The 25,690-nt window shown below is 43.6% G+C and overlaps 1 protein-coding gene across 3 annotated transcripts in view; it reads right to left on the bottom strand.

Moving 5' to 3' along the window:
• The window catches only part of LOC126248185 (transcription factor CP2), a 916,521-nt gene that overhangs the window by 641,738 nt on the left and 249,093 nt on the right, over positions 1-25,690 (bottom strand). The window contains exon 1 of one of the 3 annotated variants that reach the window (XM_049948962.1): positions 14,851-15,156. The exons of the other annotated variants lie outside the window; for them this stretch is intronic. The gene's annotated coding sequence lies outside the window, so the exon portion shown is untranslated. Of the gene's footprint in view, positions 1-14,850; positions 15,157-25,690 lie in introns of those variants that run through there. 3 annotated transcript variants of the gene reach the window in all.

The raw sequence follows: 25,690 nt of genomic DNA, 5'->3' as shown, positions 1-25,690 counted from the left end.
TAATACAATGACATGTCTAATATTTTGGAAAAAGTTATACACGAATCAATAAAATTACTACTACTAGTAGTAGTAGTACGAGGTGCATTCAAGTTCTAAGGCGTCCGATTTTTTTCTCCGGACTGGAAAGAGATAGAAACATGCGCATTGTTTTAAAATGAGGCCGCGTTCATTGTCAATACGTCCCAGAGATGGCAGCACCGTACGGCAGATGGAATTTTACCACCAGCGGCGAGAATGGGAACTGTTTTAAATACTTAAAATGGCGACGTTTTCCTTACTTGAACAGCGTGCAATCATCTGTTTTCTGAATTTGCGTGGTGTGAAACCAATTGTAATTCATCGACAGTTGAAGGAGACATGTGGTGATGGAGTTATGGATGTGTCGAAAGTGCGTTCGTGGGTGCGACAGTTTAATGAAGGCAGAACATCGTGAGACAACAAACCGAAACAACCTCGGGCTCGCACAAGCTGGTCTGACGACATGATCGAGAAAGTGGAGAGAATTGTTTTGGGGGATCGCCGAATGACTGGAACAGATCGCCTCCAGAGTTGGCATTTCGGTGGGTTCTGTGCACACAGTCCTGCATGACGACCTGAAAATGCGAAAAGTGTCATCCAGGTGGGTGCCACGAATGCTGACGGACGACCACATGGCTGCCCGTGTGGCATGTTGCCAAGCAATGTTGACGCGCAACGACAGCATGAATGGGACTTTCTTTTCGTCGGTTGTGACAATGGATGAGACGTGGATGCCATTTTTCAATCCAGAAACAAAGCGCCAGTCAGCTCAATGGAAGCACACAGATTCACCGCCACCAAAAAAATTTCGGGTAACCGCCAGTGCTGAAAAAATGATGGTGTCCATGTTCTGGGACAGCGAGGGCGTAATCCTTACCCATTGCGTTCCAAAGGGCACTACGGTAACAGGTGCATCCTACGAAAATGTTTTGAAGAACAAATTCCTTCCTGCACTGCAACAAAAAGGTCCGGGAAGGGCTGCGCATGTGCTGTTTCACCAAGACAACGCACCCGCACATCGAGCTAACGTTACGCAACAGTGATAACAACTTTGAAGTGATTCCTCATGCTCCCTACTCACCTGACCTGGCTCCTAGTGACTTTTGGCTTTTTCCAACAATGAAAGACACTCTCCGTGGCCGCACATTCACCAGCCGTGCTGCTATTGCCTCAGCGATTTTCCAGTGGTCAAAACAGACTCCTAAAGAAGCCTTCGCCGCTGCCATGGAATCATGGCGTCAGCGTTGTGAAAAATGTGTACGTCTGCAGGGCGATTACGTCGAGAAGTAACGCCAGTTTCATCGATTTCGGGTGAGTAGTTAATTAGAAAAAAAATCGGAGGCCTTAGAACTTGAATGCACCTCGTAGTACTATTTTCCTAAACACAAGATCCGCCTGCAGTTTTCGCGCGCAAAGACAAGCGTGTCTCATTCCTACAGAGAGTTATGACCTCCTTGTGCAAGCCGACAAAGGCATTTATCTCTGTCTTCTTTAGCAGAAGCTTAGGATCAACAATAGAATTAGAAATACTAACACACGGATGATATGGGATAACGGCCCCTATGGTTGACGCTACAAGAAGTGTGGCCGGCCGAAGTGGCCGTGCGGTTAAAGGCGCTGCAGTCTGGAACCGCAAGACCGCTACGGTCGCAGGTTCGAATCCTGCCTCGGGCATGGATATTTGTGATGTCCTTAGGTTAGTTAGGTTTAACTAGTTCTAAGTTCTAGGGGACTAATGACCTCAGCAGTTGAGTCCCATAGTGCTCAGAGCCATTTGAACCATTTTACAAGAAGTGTTACACAAGTACGATTAGTTGATTGTTTACAGCGATGGTGCAAGAAAGTAAGATTTCTGATTTTAGTAATAAATGGAAACTGAATTACGAGCCTTAATGACTTTGCAAAGAAATCGATATTACATGAAGACCAAATTTTACACTAATGTTTTGGTATAACAAAGCTTTCCGCACCATGAGTGCCACGTTTGTTAATTATCGTCTAAAAACGAACGCGTGTTGAAATTTCTAAGAAGATTTTAGAGTTAATTATTATCAACCATTTGTCTTCCAGTGCTGGATACATGCTTCTTCCTCACTTTTCCAGCTTTCCCCTTTATATCGTCAATCCCTCTTTCACTCGGTCGTCCGCTAGCTACTTTCTTATTACGAGGAATTCAACACAGAATCAACACAGAATTCCCATAATTTCGTCACGGTATATACTCGGCCCATCTCCATGTCAGTTTCGTAAGTCATTATCACTTCATCAACTCCTATCTTTTTCCTTTGTTTCTTTTTCTGACCCTTCTTGTTTTCCCAAAATGCATCTTACCACTGCTCGTTGGGCAACCCTCAATTTCTGAACTATCTAAGTATTTAACGTCCATGTTTCACTTCCATAAATTAGTACTGGCAACATACACACGTTGAAGACCTTCCCTTTACAGCACATTAGTAATTCGGTTCTGAATAGAGCATTCAGCTTTACAAACAAACACCCTAAGCCATTTCTATCTTTCTGTCTGATGTCTTTAAGTGTTCGTCCACTTGTAGTTTTCAGCTGTCCTGAGTACATAAATTCGTCATTTTTTGAACTTCATCATTAATCTTTACTGCTCTACAGTCGGCATACTGACTGTAAGAAGGTAGTTCAGTTACGATTGCTTCCTCACCCCAGTTTAATGATCCGTAGGCTTTTTCCGAGGCTATAGGAAATAGTTTTGGTGAAATGGCGTCCCTCTGCCTAACTCCTGTCCCAGTCCTGAACTTTTCAGTCTGTTATTGTAATCGAATAGGATCTGTAGAAAAACACTTTCTTCCAGGAATTCGTAAGGTGTAGTGGTTCAAGGTTACATTAGCAATGGCGGAACTATCACCAGGAGCACTACGCTTCTACCGTAGCTCCATATTAAAGATCGACAGTCTGATATACAGGCTAGCTTTGGAGTGGGTTTTAGGCAGTTCTTCACAAATCACAGACCAAATTGTACGGGATTCCAAGACATATTTTAAGGTGGGGTTACAGTGTCAGGTAAAGCATCCAGACAGAGCGTAAGTGACTACTAGATCCAAAGCGAGTAAAGATTCATCATGTGTAGATATTGCAGTGAATTTCCATGAAGAAATTCCTGCTACACCACGGAATGAGCTTATGGGCACAAAAGAAGCAATGTACCTGGGCAAGATAACTAATTAAGAGTGATTCAACCAAGGATGTTCAGGGCATATGTCAAGTCAATGGACTGATCGAAGCTTCCTCTCCAGTCTCTCATACATCAGTCTGATATTGAAACTGAAGAATACACAAAGAAAGCCGGAATGTTAAATTCTGCGTTTAAACATGCAGTCATGCATGAAGGCTTGCTTTCATTCGACCATTGTACCAACACACATTGGTGATACTGGAATAAGAAATCGTGGTGTTGAAATACAATATAAACTACTCAACCAAAACACAGGGCAGCAAACACCGAAACAATTCCTACTAATTTTACAATGAATACTCTGCGCAATTAGCCCCCTTGCTATATCACGTTTATGGAAAATCTCTCACACATGAGAGGTTGCGCTTGATTAGGAAATTGAGGAGCTTATCCTTATTAATAAAAAAATGGTAACATAACGGACGCCGTAATTTATACATCAATATCTATAACAGTTATTTGTTTCAGGATCCTAGAAAATATGTTAAACTAAACTGTAATGGCATTTCTTGAGGACTATAAACTTATTTATCTCCTGCAGTCGGCGTGGATGGAGAAGACACGATTTTTACAAAACATAGCTGACTTTTCACGTACTATGACGAAACCCAACAGGTGGAATCCGTCTAAATTCATTTCCGAAAGGTGTTCGACAGGGTACAGCACTCCGGATAACACTCAAGATACGAACATACAAAGTAGTTTGCTCAAATAATTTTTGAGCGATAGTACCAGTACGTTATGTTGGACAGCGAGTTTTCAACAGAAACGAAAAGATCGGCTGTACCGCACAAGAACTCTCCAATTTTTTGCTGATGAGGCAATTATCTACAGGAAAATATCGTTTCTGGGTGATTTTAAGGTAAATCAAACCACTTGGACAAAATTTCCATTTGATGTACAGAAAGTCATTTTTCTTAAAAATGTTGATAAGTTCAAGATAATGTCCATAAACAAGAGGAGGAACCGGCTGCTACCTGATATAGAATAATAATTGTGAACTCTGATGCGTGTTACGTTGCATAAATGAATAGGACTAATTCAATGAAATATTAATAATGTAAAAGGTGAATAGAACGCCCTGATAAGCGCGAAAAATTCGAGGAAAGTGCTGTAAAACTGAAGGAAACCGCATACAAGACAGTAGTGCAACTTACTCCAGAGTACAGCTCCAGTGCGTGGGATCTTATCAAGTAGACAAGTCAACAGATACCGAAGAAATTAATGAAGAGTGATGATCAGGATTTAACGTCCCATCACCGAAGAGGTAATTAGACAAGGGGCCCTTTTTCCCTGGAAACCCTGTTGGATAAATTAGAACAACTGGTATTCGAGGTGCTCTGTACAACAACAAACTACCTCCATAGTGTATATCTCGTAAGGATCATGAAAATACCATAAGGCAGATTTGGTCGCGTAGATGCGCATACAAGCAGTAAAAACTCACGCCATACGCAAGTGGAATGGTACAGCGAGTTAATATTAGTATGAAAGGCCCACTGTCACACTGAACCGTGGCCTGTGGTATATGCATGCAGCTTCACATCTGTCACATACGCCTAATTGATGTAACATTATACACAGGACAAACTGCTACTTCATGAGGAATTACATTATAGACACCGACCACTCGCCCTGTTCAAACTGAGTGACTCATCAAATAAAAACGATTTTGTGCCTCCGTTGCTATCGAGTGTGCCGGCCGCTGTGACCGAGCGGTTCTAGGCGCTTCAGTCCGGAACCGCGCGACTGCTACGGTCGGAGGTTCGAATCCTGCCTCGGGCATGGATGTGTGTGACGTCCTTAGGTTAGTTAGGTTTAAGTAGTTCTAAGTGACTGATGACCTCCGATGTTAAGTCCCATAGTGCTCAGAGCCATTTGAGCTTCTTCGTGTCAACGAGATGCGTCGTATCATGAAGTGTTTACTGCAGGCAGACAACGACTAACAGTCTTCAGCGCTTCTCTGTAAATCGAACATGGCCGTCCAGGGGACCTTTTAGGTACTAGTCGCCGGTATTTATGATAATTTTCTCTCTGTATCCTATTCTGCATATCTTGGAAGTTCTGAATCATTTGCATTCTTCCTTCATGGAGTTCCAATTTTAGTCAAATAGCACAGTGATTTTGTCGTAAGAACGCAAAATTTTCGTCCTTGTAGTTTTCTGAAATGTATTAAACATCGTCGAACATCTTTGTATATCTGGAAACGTATAATCATATTGACAGACGTCCACCACGATAGCTACGTGGTCAGTGTGACGGATTGCCGTCCTGCTGGCCACGTTTCGATTCCCGGTTGGGTCGGGGATTTTCTCCGCTCAGGGACTGTGTGTTGTGCTGTCTTCATCATCGTTTCATCCCCATCCAGCGCGCAGGTCGCCCAATGTGCGAATGTAATAAGACCTGCACCAAGGCGGACGGACCTGCCCCGCAAGGGGCCTCCCGGCCAATGACGCCAAACGCTCATTATTATTATATTGACAGATGAAAGCTTTTCAAAACAAATATATCCGTCTCAGTCAATTACATATTTTCGTTTATGATATTCACTCGTTACCACACTGAGAATTTTGTAAACACAATCTCGAAAATTGTGTATCCAGACACGTTACAAGGTAATATTCCGCAGGAAAGTGACGCACATTATCGTAGTCAACCTTGAATTTTGGTACCAGACGATCTAGGACAGCTAAAAGCTATCACGACTGTCAATAAAAGACGCACGGAAATAATTTCATGGCAGCATTTAAAACTTTTCGGTGAACGTATAAGAAATTATTTGACTTCTCACCAGTTAATAATTGAATTATGACGGTGGAAGGACGATTGGCGTTTGATGGTTCAAATGGCTCTGAGCACTATGGGACTTAACATCTGAGGTCATCAGTCCCCTAGAACCTAGAACTACTTAAACCTAACTAACCTAAGGACATCACACACATCCATGCCCGAGGCGGGATTCGAACCTGCGACCGTAGCGGTCGCGCGGTTCCAGACTGAAGCGCCTAGAACCGCTCGGCCACAACGGCCGGCGATTGGCGTTTAACCTCCCATAGACGACTGTGTTATTAGAGACGTAGAAAACGCTCGCACAGACCAAGAATGGTTCCTTTTAAACAGATCCATCCTGCATTTCACCGTTACTGCTTTGAGTGAAACCACGGAAAATCTGTTCAGACACGAACTTGAGCCCCATTGCTCTTGAATTCGATCCCAATATCATAATCGCTGCACCACCTCTCTGTGTCAATGATTATAGAGCCGTAAGCTGCAATAACAAATGCGGAGCAGTGCGGCGTGAGTTAGGCTGCGATTCACACATCCGATAGCCTTATCTCTTGCACTCGGAAAAGGCCATGTGTAGTCAGACAGGTATATACTATGTTGCTAAGGCTACTATCGATCACGTCATATCGTGCACCAAATTGCAGTTCCACTCATGTGTTTTCTACATCATTAGGGTTCAAATGGTTCAAATGGCTCTGAGCACTATGGGACTCAACTGCTGAGGTCATTAGTCCCCTAGAACTTAGAACTAGTTAAACCTAACTAACCTAAGGACATCACAAACATCCATGCCCGAGGCAGGATTCGAACCTGCGACCGTAGCGGTCTTGCGGTTCCAGACTGCAGCGCCTTTAACCGCACGGCCACTTCGGCCGGCCATCATTAGGGAAACCGTCTATAGACGAAAAGAAAACCGCAAAATAAGAGGAGAATCGACCTTATATATATATATATATATATATATATATATATATATATGTGTGTGTGTGTGTGTGTATGTATGTACGTGGTGCAGAGTCTGTATAATCAAAATAATCTTCCTGACACTCATCCACTGAGAGACACAAAAACAGAGTAGTGGTGGTCTAATTAAAATGTTTAAAATTCCCTTTTTCTTACTGAGGAAAAGATTTATGATACCTGTTTAAAAAGAAGCACTCTTTTCAGTTTAATTGTTAAAACATTTTTATTTTTAAATTTGAGAGCCAATTGGTTTGTAAAGTATTACAAAATAACTCTTTTACCTGTTTTCAGTATGGTATGCGATATTCATTGTTCATTGGCGACTATACGCAGTTTAAAAGCAAATTTTCTTGGAGATGGAATGGTAGACGGAGTTCGGTAAGTATGCCATTTGATGCCAACTCCACCTAGAGTTTGAATTGCTGGCCACGAATGTGCTTGCAACAAGCCGTAAAGTACATTCACCGCTTGTTGCAGCAAACGGAAACAGGCAAATGTTATTTGTAATAATTTATAAAAAGATTCATTTATACTTTCAGCGCGTAAATACTTTCTTCTAAACTAGAATGAAATACCTTCTTCTAATAGCAAACGTAAGGATACGATAATTCCTCTCTATAACACCAGTTCTTTTTGAAAAACCACAGCCGGCCGGTGTGGCCGTGCGGTTCTAGGCGCTTCAGTCTGGAACCGCGTGACAGCTACGGTCGCAGGTTCGAATCCTGCCTCGGACATGGATGTGTATGATGTCCTTAGGTTAGTTAGGTTTAAGTAGTTCTAAGGTCTAGGGGACTGATGACCATAGAAGTTAAGTCCCATAGTGCTCAGAGCCATTTGAACCATTTGAAAAAACACACCCATTAAACTACTTAATTTCAGATTCATTCCAAAAGAGATAACCAGCCCAATAAAGGCAGAAATTTATTTTGGTATCGAAGCGACACAAAATACCAAAAATACTTCCAGGCAAATGTTCGAAGGTCCGTTACAAAAATTGCCGAATACCTTGTTTCATTCTACTAGCAGATGCTTGGCCCTTGTCTCCACCAAAACACTCCCTTCCTCTATTTATGGACCTCTATCAGCGATTTTTAAACTCTTGCTCTGCAGTCCTCCTTTTGGAATGTCCTTCAGAGCTCGTGACGAAGTCGTCTTGCTATTAATAAAGTCAAAACAGTATTGGAATTAAAAAAGAAATGACTTTTGGCAATAAATGTCACGAGCTCATATATAAATATACAGTTGAGTGGGCAGTGCGCTGTCAGGTGAATGAAAAATGGGTTATCTTCCAACTGTTGTTGTCTCCATTAGCGAATTTTTTTGCAGCTTTTTCTAAACGCTTAAAGTGTAATGGCGGTATATTTTTTGCTGTCTGCACAAAAATTCGTAAACTACGACTCTAGTGACATCGAAAAAAAACGGCAAGTGTTAGTTTGACACTGAACTATTGTGTGTTTGTTACCCGTAGAGAACTTTTGCAAATCCGCTATGATAGCGTCCGTTCAGATGGTTCAAATGGCTCTGAGCACTATGGGACTTAACATCTGAGGTCATTAGTCCCCTAGAACTTAGAACTACTTAAACCTAACTAACCTAACGACATCACACACATCCATTCCCGAGGCAGGATTCGAACCTGCGACTATAGTGGTCGCGCGGTTCCAGATTGAAGCGCCTAGAACCGCTCGGCCACAGCGGCCGGCGATAGCGTCCGTCCCAATGTTCCAAACCTAACACTTGCCTCCAGTAATGATACTTTGCATCAGTCACTTTACATGGTTTCATAACTGTTTACCTGTTTCGGCGAATCATTGGACATCTTTTGAGTATAGCACGTGAAGCAACGCGCTAATACATTTTGTACAAGTAATTCGCACTTTGTCAACTTACAAGACATTTTAGCGTGTTCTGAAGATGATCAGTGTAGAAACAAAGAAAGCTTAGTGAACAGCAAAGTCATTTTACCAATCAAATAACACCTTTTGCCAATCACTGATGCCTCCATTTGACATTTCGTCAGAGTTTGCAAAATCAGTTTATTGACTAAAGCTGTAGCCAAAATCGTGACATTTACAGTACATTCTGACTGAGTATATTTGTGGCAAAAATTTATCATTTCTTCAATATGTAACCATTCGTTTTGAAGCGCCATCTGTCCCAGCAGGAATAGTATTCATGGGTGTGACAGGAACGATCATTTCGAGCAAAAAAATCTAGTAAACATGGATTCTAAAATGAATAGCGACACCTTAAGAGCTATGGGCACTTAATCTTCAATATCGTGAAACAAATCACTTCTACTGCAAACTACACTCCTGGAAATTGAAATAAGAACACCGTGAATTCATTGTCCCAGGAAGGGGAAACTTTATTGACACATTCCTGGGGTCAGATACATCACATGATCACACTGACAGAACCACAGGCACATAGACACAGGCAACAGAGCATGCACAATGTCGGCACTAGTACAGTGTATATCCACCTTTCGCAGCAATGCAGGCTGCTATTCTCCCATGGAGACGATCGTAGAGATGCTGGATGTAGTCCTGTGGAACGGCTTGCCATGCCATTTCCACCTGGCGCCTCAGTTGGACCAGCGTTCGTGCTGGACGTGCAGACCGCGTGAGACGACGCTTCATCCAGGCCCAAACATGCTCAATGGGGGTCAGATCCGGAGATCTTGCTGGCCAGGGTAGTTGACTTACACCTTCTAGAGCACGTTGGGTGGCACGGGATACATGCGGACGTGCATTGTCCTGTTGGAACAGCAAGTTCCCTTGCCGGTCTAGGAATGGTAGAACGATAGGTTCGATGACGGTTTGGATGTACCGTGCACTATTCAGTGTCCCCTCGACGATCACCAGTGGTGTACGGCCAGTGTAGGAGATCGCTCCCCACACCATGATGCCGGGTGTTGGCCCTGTGTGCCTCGGTCGTATGCAGTCCTGATTGTGGCGCTCACCTGCACGGCGCCAAACACGCATACGACCATCATTGGCACCAAGGCAGAAGCGACTCTCATCGCTGAAGACGACACGTCTCCATTCGTCCCTCCATTCACGCCTGTCGCGACACCACTGGAGGCGGGCTGCACGATGTTGGGGCGTGAGCGGAAGACGGCCTAACGGTGTGCGGGACCGTAGCCCAGCTTCATGGAGACGGTTGCGAATGGTCCTCGCCGATACCCCAGGAGCAACAGTGTCCCTAATTTGCTGGGAAGTGGCGGTGCGGTCCCCTACGGCACTGCGTAGGATCCTACGGTCTTGGCGTGCATCCGTGCGTCGCTGCGGTCCGGTCCCAGGTCGACGGGCACGTGCACCTTCCGACGACCACTGGCGACAACATCGATGTACTGTGGAGACCTCACGCCCCACGTGTTGACCAATTCGGCGGTACGTCCACCCGGCCTCCCGCATGCCCACTATACGCCCTCGCTCAAAGTCCGTCAACTGCACATACGGTTCACGTCCACGCTGTCGCGGCATGCTACCAGTGTTAAAGACTGCGATGGAGCTCCGTATGCCACGGCAAACTGGCTGACACTGACGGCGGCGGTGCACAAATGCTGCGCAGCTAGCGCCATTCGACGGCCAACACGGCGGTTCCTGGTGTGTCCGCTGTGCCGTGCGTGTGATCATTGCTTGTACGGCCCTGTCGCAGTGTCCGGCGCAAGTATGGTGGGTCTGACACACCGGTGTCAATCTGTTCTTTTTTCCATTTCCAGGAGTGTATTTACTTCCCATATTTTAACAGATGGTAGTATGGGCCGAAACAAAAAATAGTTTAGTAAACATGGGTTCTAAAATGCATGGCTTAAGAGCTATGAGCGATTGTTCAGTAGAAGATATGTGTTTCACAGTAGCGAATATGAACAAGTGCTGACAGGTCTCAACGTATGCATGTTTAATGCACTTTTTTTGTCCATACTGATACCTCTCAAAACATGGAAAGCCAAGAACTTGCAATAGAAAATATTTGTTTCATTGTATCGAAGATGATGTGCTCATAGCTCTTAAGGTATATATTTTACAGCCCATGTTTACTAGACTTTTTTGCTTCGAATGATTGTTCCTGCCTTATCGCTGAACACTGACCATTTCTCCTGGGACATCCTGTATAAGAGATTATGATACTCGTAAGGGAATATGATTGTTTTCAAATTTAGGCGGAACAGTTGTTGCATGGCCGGTATTTCGATTTGTTTGTTTCTATCGAATACCTCTTCCAGGGTCACATCGCGTGTGAGTGACCTTTCCCGCGATGAGCAGCGGCACGGTGTAGCGAAACTTGCGCAAGAGAGCACATTCTTGGCGATACGCCCTCTACGTTCAGCTACCGCCCCTCGCGCCCCAACAACGTACGCTTCCGTTTTTAGATGTCGTCCAGAGAAATGAAACTTCATCCGCTGCGCTACGCTGTCGCTAAGAAAAGACATCACTTGAAGTTAATGCGTTCTCACCTTGCTGATTACGTTGAATGTGTCTTTGCGTCCCGATTCAAATGATTTACAAATGCGTCTTGGACTTGGCAAAGGCAAATTTCCTGTACTCGGGCGTGCATGTGGTGCAGGGCGGCATGCTGGATGAGTGGAGAGCCGCTGAAGAGAGATTAACGCAGTCTTGCCGTTCTGACTGCCGGCTAAGACATTCACAAGCCGTCTGTATCGAATACGTTTCCTATCAAATGGCAACTTTAACGAACAAGACAAAAAGTGAACATAGAGCTGCGAAGACAAAACCGGCGAAACTACACTTCCTAGAATCCTGAAAAAAACACTGTTTATAATTATCGACTGGAACCGACAGTAGCCTCGTCACTTTTTTCTATAAAAATACTTTTACAGTGCAGTTACCCTAGTATTCACTGAATAAAAACTAAAACAGTGAAGTAATCGAATATTCATGTGCCATTTGAAGAATGTCTTATCACAAAATCTGAGAAAAATACACAAGAGACTTTTATGGAAAGGCATACGTTACAGCCGGCCGATGTGGCCGAGCGGTTCTAGGCGCTTCAGTCTGGAACCGCGCGACCGCTACGGTCGCAGGTTCGAATCCTGCCTCGGGCATGGATATATGTGATATCCTTAGGTTAGTTAGGTTTAATTAGTTGTAAGTTCTAGGGGACTGATGACCTCAGATGTTAAGTCCCATAGTGCTCAGAGCCATTTTTGAGCATACGTAACATTGGAAACTGTTGAAGAGCACACGCATTGATCGAGGAAGACATAATATGTGTATGCCGTACCGCGTTTATCCAGCGAACCAATTTTCGGTTTACAGCGCCACCGTCAGGCAGTATATAAGTACCGTTTTCAAGGATGATAGTAAGTGACTGAATATCCTTAAGAAAGATGTTACATTCGAAATGTGTGTTGCAAACACACACTGTGTAAAAATCACCTTTTGTGATGCAAAGGCCACATGGCAGGAAACATTAAAACTAAGCATCAAACAAATGTAAATATAAAAAATGAGCCAAATATCTAATTTGACTCACCCAATGTAGCCGATCCCGTCCTCTCCCATTACACTTATTAACCAGAGTGGTATATTAAGACAACGATAGTCCGTTATTGTCTGACAACGGTCATTTAAGCCGGAAACTAAATAAATACTGTACAACGTCCACAGTCTGTATTTTCATTGATATGCAATATATGAAATTTTCCTACCAATCACCAAGGGAAAAATCTATTATAAAGCAAAAAATTTTAATTCGTTTTAATTTTGTTCGCTTTAACCCCTAAATAAAGGTAAATTTCATAACCATCGTGGCCACTATTCGTTTCTTCTTTATGGATTGTCATTTCGGGCCAACACACCACCGAAGGCCGTCTAACATACTTATGTTAGCCTCATTTAATGAAATCATAATCATCACAACGTATATGTAGCTGACAGGTGAAACATGCTACCTACGCTACATTTCTGAAAATGTAAGTGACGTCATGTTCCAAACCAACTTCATCATTCAGCAAGGCTGAGCACACGCCTCTGAAATAGCTCCAGAGATGCTGGCACCTCGTTACCCCTCTTGTCAAGTAGCAGTTCTGGAGTGAGAGACTACAAGCTTTTCTGGTCTCAGAAACCTGCACGTCAGTGTGCAAATTCCAACCATTTATTTGTACAACCACCACATCAGTCAACAACAAGAGCTTCCTCCACAGCGAATGCTTCATGTTCTATAGAAGTACCAGTATTTTGTTATACGTGAATTAATTTTAACAAGTTAACTACTATACGTCTCAATTTGCAGCCACATAACCGATACCACACTGCAGGCTGAAAATTAAGAATAATCCTATCAACTCCATCACAATGCGCGAAGTGTGTTGAAAACACATTATTTTTAAACGTTTCAAAAAATATGAATCTGTGAACTTATGCCTGTGGTGTGTGAATCTACACTGCTGTTGCAACGCTTCGTTCTGTAACTGCTGATACACTGAATGGAGCGCGGGAGGTTTCGTAGAATATTTATTTTGTAACACATTTTGCCGCCCGGAGTGGCCGAGCGGTTCTAGACGCTTCAGTCTGGAACCGCGCGACCGCTACGGTCGCAGGTTCGAATCCTGCCTCGGGCATCGATGTGTGTGATGTCTTTAGGTTAGTTAGGTTTAAGTAGTTCTAAGTTCTAGAGGACTGATGACCTCAGATGTTAAGTCCCATAGTGCTCAGAGCCATTTGAACCATTTTGTAACACATTTTATGACGTGTTACTTGTGTCTTGCAAGAAAATAAAACAATCAAGGAATAAAACACTGTAGATTTAGGCATAAGTATGGGATAAAACTACCACGGCTGTGTGCAAACGTTTTTTATGTAACCTTCTGCCGTATTTGCACAAGCTGTGGTGTACATCTATTCCAAATCACGTAATTCTACAAGTTTTTTCGCTAGAACACGTAAAGAAAGTGATACTTCTCAGAATACTTTTACAACCAAGAACCGTTGTCATTTGTTTTGTATAACACTGTACTTCTACACAACCAAAATCGAGTACACCGTCGAATCAAATGATGAGAGATTTAAAACACGACAGATTCGGTTTCTGCGTAACCCAGAAATTTTTTTCTAAGTAGTGCTGGATATAAACGAAAATTATATCAAGTTGAAATGCATGCAAATCTAAACTACCGCTGAACGGAGGCGTAAGATCTCGTTCGCTGACTACTTAGCTTGTGTATCTTTGGGGCAAAGAAGGCACAGTTTTTCTCTAGGCGTAGCTACTCGGGTATAAAGACTGACCTTTGCGAGAACAAAGCACGCTACGATACAGACTGCACCTGATTTGTTATCACGAAGTATCACTGAATGCGTACAACAAAATCTACGTATTGCTGAAATGTACGAACTCTTCAGATGACTTGTGGGAGTACGTACGATAGAGGAGTGAAGGGGATACGATTCTAGAGGCGACGAGATACTCTCAATAATTAACATATTGATCTAGAATTGGAACACACAAAAATAGCTGTTTTTAGTCACTTTTATGTTACTATTCCACTACGCGTTTCGGTATTTAATTATTTTTTTATTTATCAAACATTTTGTTTACCAAACCGAAAGTGAGTTGCTAGGAAAATGGCTTGTGTCTCAACTGATATTAATGACAGTCAAGGATATGCCTAACGCAAAACGATCTTTAGATTCAGGGTTAATTTTCGACTTTTCTGGTCCACCCCTTTTTCTTTAATTTTAGTTACTGCGTAATGCTTTCGAATGGTTAGTAAATGTTTTCAGTTTCTTACGAAATACTACCTGTTTTACGTATATCGCAACTACTAAAGAACAACATGCTGAAAGCTTAAAGGGATAACCAACTGACGTAAACTGAATCGCCCTCATGCCCAAAAGGGCGTATACACTTACACGTCTTGTCTCAATCCAGTGTAATGTTGATGTCTGGGCAGATGAATGGCTCCGTCTCGTGGAGAATCTCTTCTTCAGATCCAGAGAGCACTCACACCTTTGCTACACAAAACGTTAACGACACACGTTAGTTTCTACGTCACTGACTATTTTCACACGCCTTCTCTAGATAGAACTTGTGCAGTTCTCGTTATCCAGAGCCGGGGGTTCTCTTCGGCACTACGATCGCATAGCAGATTAGCAAAACGCGAGATTTTTTAACGGCGGAGAAAGCGACCAGCTGAGTGTGTGCTGCTGCGCAGGCTACTGACCACTGGTTAGATAACGCACCAGCCTTGTGACGTACCGGCCACGCCGGCGTATTTATAAATTGTGGCTCCCCGCGAGCCGGCGCACAAGCGCCGCGCAGACACGCCCGCACAAAAATTGCGCGTTCAGCCCCACACGTGCTGCCCTCGCAACTTTCGCAAAACCATTCAGTGGTGATGCCAAACTCTCGGGGAAGAATTTAATGTTCCGTCGCCGTCGTAGATTCTGAAGTCCGAGCAGTAGGCAAGGGTTCTGGGGTTGATTGGGGGAAGAGACCAAACAGCGAGGTCATCCGTCTCATCGGAATAGGGAAGGACGGGGAAGGAAGTCGGCCGTGCCCTTTCAAAGGAACCATCCCGGTATTTTCCTGGAGCGATTTAGGGAAATCACGGAAAAAGTAAATCAGGATGGCCGAACGCGGGATTGAACCGTCGTCCTCCCGAACGCGAGGCCAGTGTGCTAACCACTTTTTCTTTTTTTTATAAAAATATTTATTAAAAAAACAATGTTACACTCCAAATACATACTATGTTATGCATACATGAAGTTATTTAAACATTTCAGTTACGCTGACGTTAAGGAAAGACAACAGAGGATTGTGTTACTGACTAATTACCAGAAAGAATTAATTTAAACATCAAGAACAAAATTTTTAAAGACATTCAAACTTCAACCTGAAGAAGTAAAATCTGCACTTTGAATTACATGAGGTGCAATCTTTACAGAAGCATAATTTCTTTATGATGGATATCAGCAAGTTGATGGGATAATTTTAATTAAAACAATTTAATAATCATATTAGACAATTTCTGAAATACTTGAGAATGGCGGAAAGAAGATATATAATAAATTTGACTAGCCTTCCAACTATACTTTCTGGACATTAATTGAATCTGAAGTGATCAGATCTTTATAATCAGTCTTTCACTGGATCAGATCTATATAATCAGTCTTTCACTGAGACACTGACTTACACATCACAGTGCAAAAATGAACAGGGCAATGTGCCAGCCATTGAATATTACATTTATCAGATAGAATCTTATGGTTTTAAACAATCGATAAGGACATTTCTATAAAAACTGTCTATTTCCAAATTTCTAGTATAAGCCAATAATGCACCTTTAATGTTTTGTGTTTTGATACTATTTCGACACACAATCTCAATGTCACATAAGTTCTGTACATTAGCTTATAAGTTTCAAAAACTACTCTCTGAAGTAGAAAAAGTACACATCATTAATATACTGTAAAATCTTAAATAGTATCCTTAAGGTAACTACAATACATCACTGTCAACACAGTCTTCTTTTTTATATTAACCAATGCCTATTCTTTCAAATACAATTTTTAACATATTACCGAACTTTTTCTTGTGATTCGAATAGCTTCTAATTTTGTGAAACTCACACAGCATGTGTACCTTGAACTCTATGATGCTATCGGATCCTAATTTGTTAAGGACGTAGTTAACAAAATTTCCCAGCAACCAGTGCACAGCGTTATTTTTTGCTTCTGGGAAATAGCGTGCGTCAGGCCTGTGTATCAATGACAGCGATATATACTCAGGGGATGTTCTTGTAATCAGATCTATTTGCTCTCGGACCCACTTCCAACTATTCATGTGACCACTGCAAGTATATCTGTGAATTACTGTGTCAACTAGATGGCATTGTTGACGTAAATTTGTTTCACAGAGTCCGATTGCGTGCAATCTTTCATTGGTGCTAACTATGTTGTTAACTGTCTTGTACCATGCCGTTTTTATGTTAGACGTGAGCACATTAGAACTAATGTTTTTCCAAATCTCAGTCCACTCAATGTTTGGAAACTGTCGTTCTATTTTGTTTCTTCCTTCGCTTTTCTTTCGTTCCCGCATTATGGCTCTCGATGTTAAGTGTCGTGACCTGCCTGAGTTCGACACTGACGTAACTAAACTCAACATAGAAAATCCTCACGTGCTGTAAGCGACTGTTGATATTCTGCACGTCAATCGGGGGAAGCAGGCTTGGAGGTTTAATGATCTCGAAAAGCTGGCTGGTTATGCTTTCTCGCGAGTCTCTTATTAAATTAACTTGTCTTTTGATAAAAAGAGCAGAGGCTTTATCCGTTATATCAGTTAATCCTAGTCCACCATTTTTAGGATCTAAAGTGGCTACTTAAGCAGTGACTCTGAACACTTCACCTCTCCACAAAAAGTTGGTGATTTTGGACATTATTCTCCTCGCTATCATTCTAGGTATTGGAAACAGCTGGGCAGTATAATAAGCCTTAGCAAGGATGCATGAGTTGATATACTGTGTTCTTTGAACTTGGTTCATATATCGAGTTAAATTCTCTACAATGGCTCCTTGCACTTTATCTGCTGCAACTTTCCAATTTAAAGCCGTCATTTTCATAGGGCATGCTGTCAGGGTGATCCCAAGTGTTTTATGTTGTCGGACTAATTTTGCCCACTCGACGTTGATATTATCAAAACCTTTGAGATTTAACATCTTACTTTTTTTTCGTTTGCATTGGCTCCAGATGCTCTACAGTACGAATCAATCACCGTTGCTAGCGTGGTTACCTCGTCATTATTCCTTATAATGACCCCTATATCGTCAGCATAGGCTCTTATAACCGTTTTATTTCCTGATAATGTTAAGCCTTTTAATGTAGCATGGACATGTCGGAGGAAAGGTTCCAGCGAAATGGCGAAGAGCGACATGGACAGAGGACTTCCTTGAGGAACACCTCGTTGTATTTGCATCGGCCTGGATTGTTAACAATTCACCGCTATTTTAGCATTTATTCCAGTTGCTATGTTCTTAATCAACTGTATGACCCTATCGTTGAAACCTATTTTCTTCAATGTCTGTAGAAGATATTCATGATTTACTACATCGAACGCTTTATAAAAATCTAAAAACAATAAAGCACACTTTATGTTTGTTACAGAAGTTATTGCAATGATATCCCTGAATTCCGCTAGATTTTGAAACATGGTTCTGCCTTGTGCACAGTTCTGATGTTGACTAATAATTTTATCTGTAAGGCATGAAATTCTCTTGTTAATTATTCTAGCTATTAATTTATAATCAGAATTCCGCAGTGAAATTGGACGAAAATTATTTAAATCTTTGTTTCCATTATTTTTTGGCACCAAAACAATTTTACTCTCTTTAAACTCAGCCGGAATTATTTTCCCCTGAATAACCTCATTTACAATGTCCGTGATTTTTGCACCTACTATTGGCCAGCAACGGATGTAAAACTCTGCTGGCAGACCATCCGGTCCTGGGGATTTTTTTGGTGGTGAGGCGCACAGAGTCTCATACACGTCTTCTTCAGTGACAACCTCGAGAAAATTTTCGTTGTCATCATCTGTCAACTGTGGGGCTAGGATGTCAAGGAATTCTTCCAAGGAAGCATCTCTACTTTGATGTACAGAATATAGCTCGCAATAATAGCGACAAATCTCGTCCATGATATCCTGCTGGGTTCTGAGAATCGTGCCGTGTTTTGTTCGAATTTCATCAATAAAAGTCCTTCTCCCGTTTTTCGTATGCTTCACTAAATGATATAGGGAAGTAGTTTCATCTTCTGACACCGAATTTGCCTTCGATTTTATTTTCAACCCTTCCATTTGACTTCTCTTGATATTAAGTAACTTGGCTTTGACTTTTTTGATGTCTGCTATCCGAAGTGAGGAACCTGCTGAGACTTGATCATATAGATCTCTCAAAACGGAATAGTAATACTCTATAGTGCATTTCATTTCCCTTGCGCTCTGGGCACTGTATTGAATAAGAACTTTCCTCAACTTTGGCTTTGCCATTTTAACCCACCAGTCAATAGCAGTGGCATATCTACTACGGGCTCGCAGGCATATTGCCCATATTTCTTTAATCAGATCTTCTAAATCATGGTTTACTAACAAGGAAGTGTTCAAATTCCACTGATTCTTGAATCGGCGAACCGGCTGTCTTGTTAGATTTATGCAAGCTATGACACTTGAATGGTCTGAAAAGTACGTAGAAATGGTTTCTACTTTTGTCACGGAAGTTTCAAGATTTTTAGAAATATATAGTCTAGCAATCCTGCTACGTGATGTTGCCGTGACATAAGTGAACTCAACAGTGGAGGGGTATTTGATTTCCCATACATCCTTTAATTCTAAACCAGTAACTAGTTGTTTTAGTTCACTTGAGAAATTAAAATTAGGTAACTGATCTTTTCGATTTAAAACACAATTAAAATCACCTCCAAGTAATAACTGTCTTGGCGATTTCCTTAACAAGTATATCAGGTCATCTTTGAAGAAACGTGCCCTGTCAGCTCGATGAGAACTCCCTGAAGGGGCGTACAAGTTGACGATAGTCACATCATAGATATTTAGTCCTATTCCTCTTCCGGATTCCAGTCGTTCCACCTCGCTTACTACAATCCCTTCCCTCACCAAAATAGCTGTTCCAACACTTGTTTCGGAGACACATTTATGTAACTGACAAAACAGGGAATTACCAAATCCGAAATTAGAACTTCTTGTAACAGGGCAATATCAGTCGCGGATTCGTACAAAAATTCCTTAAGGGCCGATGATTTCAAACCGGTCGTGATTTTATTTATGTTTATAGTGGTGACAGAATAAGATTGCGTCATTGTGCTGTCACTATGTAGTTGTTTTGATGAACTAATATAGTTTCATGTGGTTCAGGGTTCAGTTAAGCTGTAACAGCTTTCTCGGAAGGCTGAACATGGAATAACACTTCAGTCAGTTTATTAGTTACTGTCCCGTTTTTTTCTGCTTCTAATGTTTTCTCTTGTAACGCAAGCAGACTGATTTCCTGGTAAACTTTCTGATTTTTCCTCCAGTGATTCGTGTACGACCGTTTCGGACTGAACATTCTGTGGGCTTCGGTCGCCACCTACCGGATTTTCCCTTCCCTTGGTTACGAACTACACTCCTGGAAATTGAAATAAGAACACCGTGAATTCATTGTCCCAGGAAGGGGAAACTTTATTGACACATTCCTGGGGTCAGATACATCACATGATCACACTGACAGAACCACAGGCACATAGACACAGGCAACAGAGCATGCACAATGTCGGCACTAGTACAGTGTATATCCACCTTTCGCAGCAATGCAGGCTGCTATTCTCCCATGGAGACGATCGTAGAGATGCTGGATGTAGTCCTGTGGAACGGCTTGCCATGCCATTTCCACCTGGCGCCTCAGTTGGACCAGCGTTCGTGCTGCACGGCGCCAAACACGCATACGACCATCATTGGCACCAAGGCAGAAGCGACTCTCATCGCTGAAGACGACACGTCTCCATTCGTCCCTCCATTCACGCCTGTCGCGACACCACTGGAGGCGGGCTGCACGATGTTGGGGCGTGAGCGGAAGACGGCCTAACGGTGTTCGGGACCGTAGCCCAGCTTCATGGAGACGGTTGCGAATGGTCCTCGCCGATACCCCAGGAGCAACAGTGTCCCTAATTTGCTGGGAAGTGGCGGTGCGGTCCCCTACGGCACTGCGTAGGATCCTACGGTCTTGGCGTGCATCCGTGCGTCGCTGCGGTCCGGTCCCAGGTCGACGGGCACGTGCACCTTCCGCCGACCACTGGCGACAACATCGATGTACTGTGGAGACCTCACGCCCCACGTGTTGAGCAATTCGGCGGTACGTCCACCCGGCCTCCCGCATGCCTACTATACGCCCTCGCTCAAAGTCCGTCAACTGCACATACGGTTCACGTCCACGCTGTCGCGGCATGCTACCAGTGTTAAAGACTGCGATGGAGCTCCGTATGCCACGGCAAACTGGCTGACACTGACGGCGGCGGTGCACAAATGCTGCGCAGCTAGCGCCCGCCATTCGACGGCCAACACCGCGGGTCCTGGTGTGTCCGCTGTGCCGTGCGTGTGATCATTGCTTGTACAGCCCTCTCGCAGTGTCCGGAGCAAGTATGGTGGGTCTGACACACCGGTGTCAATGTGTTCTTTTTTCCATTTCCAGGAGTGTACATTCTCATTTGGTTGTGTCGGTATTTTACTTCGCGGCTTATCTGGAGCAGCAGCAGACGCTTTCGCAATTTCGGTTGCCGGCGTCTGCCCTGAGGTGTTGACCGTGATTTCAGTTTGGCCACCACTTCCTCTTTCTTTACTAATTTCACTCACTTTCTGATCGAGGGAAACAAGTGGAGACTGCAGTTTTGCAACCTCTCCCTGAATCTGTTTATTAACAGATAGATTCTGATCTTTGCAATCGGCTACTGCACCTGATGTTTCTTGCAAATTAATGCTGCTTACACCGCCTTCATTTTCTGGTACCGTATGTGTATTATCTTTCTGTTCATTAGTTTCCATTCGCATTTTGCCTTCAGGTTCCTCTGCCTCCTCATCGCACTGTTTTTGCTTGCGAAGTGAGGGAGTGGGACAAGACAGCTCGTCCTCTGAACAACTATCAGTTATCTCCAGAGGTTGTTTTTTCGGTTGCGTTTCAGTTTCACGAGTAGTGGCAACAGGGTTTCCTTTTGTTGTTAACGGGGGAAATTGACTGTTATCGTGAAGGGAGACATCAGCTTGGCCCGCTGCGTTAACATCCTCAACCAGTTGTTCCGGGCTATCCTTTGGTAACAGATCATTTAAGGTAAGCTTCTGACGCTGTATCAAATTACTTTTAAGAACGACAGTTCGCCGCGGACATTCCTGTCTGAAGTGGCCGGTTTCGTTACATATATGACGTGTAGCTTCCTGACCTGTGTAAACAATTTGTGCCTTATACCCACAAACAGTTATGCGAGACGGAATATTCGTCTTAACGTCCATCTCTACACAGCGGACCCCGTTAAAACACTGCAGTTTAAAGCGAGGCGACCATCTTTCATTTGCAATTGATTTAACGTCTCCGTAGTTTGAAAGAGCTTCCTTAATCTTATCATTTTCAATTTCAATGGGAAGATTCAAGACACGAACGGTTTTGTAATGAATGTCCACTCTATAGATGGAAACCTTACTTTTATAACCATTTCTATGCACAAAATCTACTTCATACCCCACTTTCGTAACACTTTATCAACAGTCGAAGCACTGATTAACTTGACAAAAACACAGTATTTTTCCTGATTCAGTTGCCAGGTATGAACGGTTTCAGAATTTAGACCAATTACCTGTATAATCCAGTCATCTATTTCCAGGGATGTCGGCTGAACAGGTCGGGATTCCTTGTCAAAAGCAAATACCAGAGTATTCTTCCTGAGGTTTGTAGCCATGGTTAATCCAGCGAAGCAATTTCGGTTAAACAACCGAAATTCCAAGTAGCAGCAGCAAGACCAGAAAGAGCGATCAGATCACAAGGAACAGGAACGAACACGGAGATTAACTGACGGACGGCACTCGGCGAAGCACAAGTACAGCAATGTAAACACTGAAGTGCAGCGCAACAGTTAACAGCGGCCACTCGCGAGCGCGGCTGAAACGGAACTACCACTGCTCCACCTCGCTCGGTAGGTAAGGGTGGCACAACCAAAAATGCCACCCGGGAATTCGTCGTAAGTGTTTGATGAGGGAAGCTACATCTTTATGTTCACACAGGAGTTTGAATCCTGTTTCTCCTGCTCGCTGGAAAACAATTATTACGGTCCACTGGATACCGTAAAGGGGCTGTCGAGCCCAGGGAGTTTAAAACCAATCTACAAATGGATCAAATGGCTCTGAGCACTATGGGACTTAACATCTGAGGTCATCAGTCCCCTAGAACTTAGAACTACTTAAACCTAACCAACCTAAGGACATCACACACATCTAAGCCTGAGGCAGGATTCGAACCTGCGACCGTAGCGGTCTCGCGGTTCCAGACTGACGCGCCTAGAACCGCTCGGCCACATCGGCCGGCCACCAATCTACAGAAATCGAAGGCTGAACTTCTTCGGCCATTTCCACAGAATGAGTGAGAAAATGCTAATGAAAAATTCCATCTTTTTGAAAAAATAATAATTCAATTAACCACAAAAATTAAAGAAAGATGAAAAATGAAAAGATACTGGATAACTGATAATTACAGAGAGATATTTCTAACAATTTCCCTCTTCTTTTTACTTGTCCACTTTTTCAAGTCGGTGTCTTTCCGGTCCTCATAGTCGTCAACGTAACCAGAGAAAGGGAAGTGGTGTGCAACCACCTGTCTGTGAATTGTGTAAACTTTGTTCTGTGCGTTATCGTAAGTTAATTGTGAATCGTATTTTATGGGACGGGATTTGAAGACCACGCCTGCATTTGCCAAAACGAGCTTGGAAAACCGCCTAAAAACAACACGCAGGTTTACCGGTGTACCAGCCCACGGTCGTCAATCCGCCACACGAATTCGATTTAGGTCGGATTGACCTCCTGTCTCGTAAGCTAGCGCGCTGCGACAAAACCCACGGCATATCTCCTACTATCGTGTCGGACCTCCTTTTGCCCGGCACACTGCAGTAACTCGACGTGGCGTGGACTCAACAAGTCCATGGAAGCCCCTGCAGAAATACTCAGCCATGCTGCCTCTATAGTCGTCCATAATTGCGAGAGTGTTACTGGTGCAGGATTTAGAGCACGAACTGACGTCTCCATTATGTCCCATTTATGTTCGATGGGATACATGTCGGTCAATCTGGATGGCCAAATCATTCGCTCACACTGTCCACAATGTTTTTCAAACCAATCGCGAACAATTGTGGCCCGATGACACGATGCAGAGTCATCAATAAAAATACCATCGTTGTTGGGAATCATGAAGTTTATGAATGGGTGCAAATGGTCTCCAATTAGCCGAACGTAACCATTTCCAGTCAATGATCGGTTCAGTTGGACCAGAGGACCCATTCCATTCCATGTAAACACAGCCCACACCATTATAGAGCCATCACCAAATTGCACAGTGCCTTGTTGACAACTTGGGTCCAGGCTGCCACACTCTAACCCTACCATCAGCTCTTACCAACAGAAGTCGGAACTCATCTGACTAGGCCACGGTTTTCCAGTCGTCTAGAGTCCAGCCGATATGGTCACGAGTCCAGGAGAGCCGCTGCTGGCGATGTCGTGCTGTTACCAAAGGCACTCGCGCTGGTCGTCTGCTGTCATAGCCCATTAACAGCATATTTCGCCGCACTGTCCTGACGAATACGTTCGTCGTACGTCCCAAATCGATTTCTGCGGTTATTTCACACAGTGTTGCTTCTCTGTTAGCACTCACAACTCTACACAAACGCCGCTGCTCTTGGTGTTTATGTGAAGGCCGTGGGCCACTGCGTTGTCCGTGGTGAGAGATAACAACTGAAAGTTAATAGTCTCGGTACAGTCTTGACACTTCGGAAGTCGGAATACTGTATTCCCTAACTATTTCCTAAATGGAATGTCCCACGCGTCTAGCTCCAAGTGCTACTGCACGTTCAAAGTATGCTAACTCCCGTTGTGTGGCCAGAATCACGTCGGAAATCTTTTCACATGAATCACATGAGTACAAGTGACAGCTCTGCCAATGTACTAACCTTTTATACCTTGTATACGCGATACTGCCGCCATCTGCATATGTACACTACTGGCCATTAAAATTGCTACATCAAGAAGAAATGCAAATGATAAACGGGTATTCATTGGACAAATATATTCTACTACAACTGACATGTGATTACATTTCCACACAATTTGGTTGCATAGATCCTGCGAAATCAGTACCGAGAACAACCACCTCTGACCGTAATAGCGGCCTTGATACGCCTGGGCATTGAGTCAAACAGAGCTTGGATGGCGTGTACAGGTACAGCTGACCAGGCAGCTTCAACACGATACCACAGTTCATCAAGAGTAGTGACTGGCGTATTGTGGCGAGCCAGTTGCTCGGCCACCATTGACCAGACGTTTTCAGTTGGTGGGAGATCTGGAGATTGTGCTGGCCAGGGCAGCAGTCGAACATTTTCTGTATCCAGAAAGGTCCGTACAGGACCTGCAACATGCGGTCGTGCATTATCCTGCTGAAATGTAGGGTTTCGCAGGGATCGAATGAAGGGTAGAGCCACGGGTCATAACACATCTGAAATGTAACGTCCACTGTTCAAAGTTCCGTCAATGCGAACAAGAGGTGACCGAGTCCTGTAACCAATGGCACCCCATACCACCACGCCGGGTGATACGCCAGTTTCGAGATGTCGAATACACGCTTCCAATGTGCGTTCACCGCGATGTCGCCAAACACGGATGCGACCATCATGATGCTGTAAACAGAACCTAGATTCGTCCGAAAAAATGACGTTTTGCCATTCGCGCACCCAGGTTCGTCGTTCAGTACACCATCGCAGGCGCTCCTGTCTGTGATGCAGCGTCAAGGGTAACCGCAGCCATGGTCTCCGAGCTGATAGTCCATGCTGCTGCAAATGTCGTCGAACTGTTCGTGCAGATGGTTGTTGTCTTGCAAACGTCCCCATCTGTTGACTCAGGGATCGAGACGTGGCTGCACGATCCATTAGCCATGCGGATAAGATGCCTGTATTCTCGACTGCTAGTGAT

This window comes from Schistocerca nitens, chromosome 3 (genome assembly GCF_023898315.1).
Source record: "Schistocerca nitens isolate TAMUIC-IGC-003100 chromosome 3, iqSchNite1.1, whole genome shotgun sequence".
NCBI classification, from domain to species: Eukaryota; Metazoa; Arthropoda; class Insecta; order Orthoptera; family Acrididae; genus Schistocerca; species Schistocerca nitens.
This window is presented reverse-complemented; position numbering and strand designations above follow the sequence as displayed.